General features: G+C 51.3%; 1 non-coding gene across 1 annotated transcript; it reads right to left on the reverse strand.

Annotated features, from left to right (window-relative positions):
• Positions 1-4,419: 4,419 nt before the first annotated feature.
• Positions 4,420-4,491, reverse strand: TRNAT-CGU. The gene has a single exon. It is a non-coding gene; the product is annotated as a tRNA-Thr (tRNA).
• Positions 4,492-4,617: the final 126 nt, after the last annotated feature.

Here is a 4,617-nt window from a genome sequence, read left to right on the forward strand (position 1 = left end):
CTTCCATCCCTCTCCATGGGGGCCTCCCCAACAAGGCCGCTCTTTCCATCCAACCAGCAGGAGATTCTGCTGTCCAGATGGGTGTGGCCGTCTTAGGTAACATAATCAGAGAAGTGGCATCACATCCCCTTTGCCGGATTCCGTTGGCTGGAAGCAGGTAACAGTCCTCCCACTCAAAAAGAAGGGACGACATGGGGTGCAAAGACCAGAAGGCAAGAATAACAGGAGATCGTAGAGTCTGCCCGTCAACACTTCTCCAAGGAAGAGATGGGGTTTCTTATCTGGGTGCTTCTCCAGAATTGTCGTGAATTTTATATCGAGCGAGGCGTTGAGTCTGGGGGTTCTTCTGTGCCCACAGGGAGTGAAAAATCAGCTCTGCCCACCTGAGTGAAAAGGGCAGGGCTGGGGGGCAGGGGGCAAAAGGGAACACGGTCTCGGGAAGTGTTCTTCATACGCCAGCCTGGTGATTTGCTAAAGCAAAACTCAAGTCGATGTGACACAAACAACGTCTGGTGCTTCTAGGGGCCTGCCACAATATTTTCTTTTAAGTGCTACTCGTGCCTGAAATACGCTTCTGGTTTTGAAATGTGGTTCTCAACTCATGCTCGGCTACACATCACTCACTCTCTTATTAAGAGGGCCATTTTTCATTCTTCGGCGTAGGTTTTCAAAGCACATGATGTCATTCCAGATGGGAGAGTGCCAGGGCGGTGGGCCCGAGGCCTCTCCTTTGAGGGGGTCCGTTCGGATGACAAGAGTGAGCTTTTCCCTTGCAAAGTTGGCATCTCATTCATGCAGTGTGAGCTCTGTGTGAACGCCTGTGCCCTCCAGAGCCCCGACGTCTGTGTGCTCCTTACGTGTTCTCTCTTTTTCTGTTACGTTTATAAGTTTTTGCTGCAAAAATAGTGAATCTGAAAGTGAGACAGCTTCTGTCTCTGATGCCATGATAAGAGGAAAGCAATCGGTCATTGGCTCTGTAATTCCCCGCCACCCCTCACCCCCCTGGAGGTCTTCATGGTCACCAGCATGACAGGGAGCCTTCCGCGTGTTGGGGGGGTGTTCTTCATATCTGAGAAACCAACATAAAAATCCATACTTGTGTGGATAAATATGCTTATTTATTTTTTAGACATCTGCTCAAGTTACAGTTATACACGATGGAGAAATTCTAGAGATCTGTACAACAGAGTGATTACCATTAACTAATTTGTTGAGACGGCAGATCTCACATGAAGTGTTTCTTATCACACGCACACGAAAAGCAAAGGGACCCAGGCAAGTTGGAGGTGATGGTATGTCTACTACCTTGAATGCGGTGATGGTTTCCTGGGCTTGTCCTTACGTCCAAACTCATCCAGTTGTATACGCTCAATATGTGTGGGTGTTTTTATTAATGATACCCCAATAAAGCCGTAAAACAACACCCCAAAAGCAGGACCCAGCTTTTCTTGCTAAGTTAATCTCCAGATCCATGAATCAGTCATTCCTTTTAACGGCTGCCCATGATGCCATGACGTGGATGGACCACCCTTGGCATCCTGGCTAGTGGATGTTTACAATGTTGTCATCAGAAGGACTCCACCAGACGAGAAGCAAGTGAGTGTGTGTCATTCCAGTTTCAGAGTGGGAGAAACTGAGGCCCAGAGAGGTTACGTGGAGGGTCTATGGCTCCCACCGGTTCCTGGTAGATGCTAGGCAGAGAGAAGCCAGGCTAACACTGCCCTTGCTCTATGCTGCCACCTGGTGTCACTGTTGAAGTTTGCTGCCGAGCTGCCTCTGTTGAGAAACCTCGATCCTGGCTAACTAAGCCTAGGGATCCCAGGCTTCCCCTCTGTGGCTTCAAAATTCTGATTTAACCCTTTTCTGCCACTGACTCTCATGCTCTATCCTTACAGAGCTCCCAAAGCAAACCCACCTTCTCCCCAGTGGTCAAGTTCACACAGCAGGGTCTCAGAGGGTCTAGGCTCAGTTACCTCTCCTCCCAACCTCAGCGTCAGGGGGCTTCTTATCTTTCCCTTTACATATGCAAAGCAGACCAGAGAATGATTCTTCACAGAGCAAACACAGGGACTTCAAGCCGACTTTCAGAAATTCATAGAAAAGTTACAGAAATCCAAACATGGCTTTCTATATTCATGAACACAAGTGGTTTAAATCAACATAAAATGGCTTGCTCGTTCAGACACATAATCAGCGTTATGCATTTAAGTGTAAAGAGGACCCAAAATCGGGATTTTGATCACTGGTGTCTGATTTGGCAGTATGTGCCAAACTGGATTTTACACCTCTGTGGCATCCCCAGATTCGACCAGAGGTGATGATTTTGAGATTCATGTGTAATCTTCCAGGCTTAAAAGCAAAGAAACAAAAGCCAGCAAGTGCTTCTCCACGGATAAATATATACCCTTAGATATTTTGTGCAATTTTTGTGTGTTGGGGGGAGAATGGTACTCACAGTACCTTCTGTAAATTGCCTTTTTCTAAAGTCCCTTCATCATGTGGGGCCGAGGGGGGCGCCCCGTGTAGGGTGGGGCGGGGAACGTGTTGGGGGTGCTTTCCTAGGATGATGTCACCTAGGAGGGCTGATTCACTCTTTGGAGGGAAGGACAGGAAAATCTCCATGGAGAAGTAACCTCCCCCCACAGATACTGGCCTACCTGTGGGAGGCAGTGCCGTTTTCTGTTTGTTTAAGGGGGAGGAATATTTTGGGATATTTTTAATAGGGAGGAACCTAAGTGTTCTTTTGTGACACTTCTTTAAAAAGAAATGAATGGGTGCCCCAGTGGAGAGAAGAGGACATTCCATCATTATCTGTTTTAATTCTGGATCATTCTAATGTGCCTGTGTCCTAATAGGTTATCTTTGGGTTTGTGGGCTCTGGAGTGATTCTGGGGGGAAAAAATTACACATGTAATACAATCATCTCCCAGAAAATCCAAACAATATGAACATTTATGGGATAGAAATGAAGGAAGTCTTTCAGTAGCTCCCCGATTGGACTTCCTCCGGGAGAGGCAACGACTGTTAATTTCGTGTGGACCTTCTACCCTCTGTGCAGTCAGGGAGGGCAGGGCAGCCATCCCAGCATCAACAAGATGCAGAAATGCAGAGTCTCCGACTCCACTAAAGAAATCAGAACCTGCCTTTTCATGAGATCCCCAGCCTAAAGTGTGAGAAGCCCTGCTGCTCACTACTTTCACGGGTGTGACCTTCCACATTCATTGCACACACACGTGCCCCTGGGTGTAGACTGTGGCTTTAGAATAGGGCTGTCCTTGGAAGAGCGGTTCTCCGTGTGGTCCGGCAGCATCAGCATCACGTGGGAGGCAGGTAGAAATGCAAACGGTCAGGCTCGGATTTACTGAATGCAGAAACGCTGGAGGGGGGGCCCAGCTGATGCTGATGAAGGCTGGCAAGTCGGGGACTCTTACCCCGGCCACTCCTGCCAGGCTCCTCGCCTCTCCCATCACAACCCCAACCCCGCTCTCTCCATTAGAGAGAGCCCGCCCCGATCTCGCTGGATCAGCGAGGTACCCCCAGAGTCCAGCTCCACCACGCATCCACCAGGAGCTCCATGACTGCGCCCTCCGATTAGGACTGTCCGGGTGACACAGGTCTCCCCAAGTTAGGTCTAGTCGGTTTTCAGATGACAAAATAGGCCAGCTCCCGGGGGTCGAGGTCACCGCATACGTCGTTAAATGCACCCGAGCAGCCCCGTGGTGCATCCTTTCGTGATGCAAAATAGGTTCCCTAGGAGCCTAGCTCCGTTTACTGAGGCCGCCTCTACGGCCCTTCTGTCTGGCAGCGGCTTCACAAACTCCTGCGGCTGGTCAGAGACCCATTTCACAGAAGGGCAAACGGAGGCTCAGACCGGTTTAGGTTTTCACGTCTGAACCGCTCCACGTGTGGGCAGGATTTCCTCTCTACTACAGTGCCCGCAACGGATTTCTTTTTAAAAATAGCAAGCCGGCCAGCAGCTGATTCTGGGTGTGGGCCCGGCAGCAGGCAACGGCAGTCCTCTCATTAGAGAGGATAAAATTGGACTTTAATGTTGAGGAAGAAAGCTTAGTGGCTCTCCAGTCAAGTGTCAGCAGCTGTTGGGTTTTTTTTTTTTTGTCCCGGGCGACGGGTTTCCGGGGGACCCGCCACTTCCCGCAGGGGACGGCAGGGGGCGCTGTCTGCAGGGAGCGGAGTGCCGAGCGGGCCGAGTTTGCGGACGCGCGGAAGCCAGACCACCTAGACTCTCACGCCGCGAATAGCGAAGGAGAACTTGAACACAAACGGGGTGAAAACAGTTGGCCGGCTCTACACCCATCTGCGAGACTGCATGTGGAGTACAGACTGAGGGCTCTCCCGATGGCCACTCTGGAAAAGTGGTTCCCCGCCTAAAAAGTCTCCCACCCAAGGAACACGAACACCAGGCACGGACGGGGTTCGAACCCGTGATCTTCGGTTTACGAGACCGACGCCTTACCACTTGGCCACCGCGCCTGCGTTAGAATGGCGGCTCCGCGAGTCTCTATCCTGGCTTCGCTCCCGTGAGCTCGCCTCGCGGACACGAGCGCGAGCGCGCCCGCCTGGCCGCCGCGCGCCCCCGCCCCGTCCCTGCGGCCGGCG

This window comes from Ailuropoda melanoleuca, chromosome 10, assembly GCF_002007445.2.
Source record: "Ailuropoda melanoleuca isolate Jingjing chromosome 10, ASM200744v2, whole genome shotgun sequence".
NCBI lineage: Eukaryota > Metazoa > Chordata > Mammalia > Carnivora > Ursidae > Ailuropoda > Ailuropoda melanoleuca.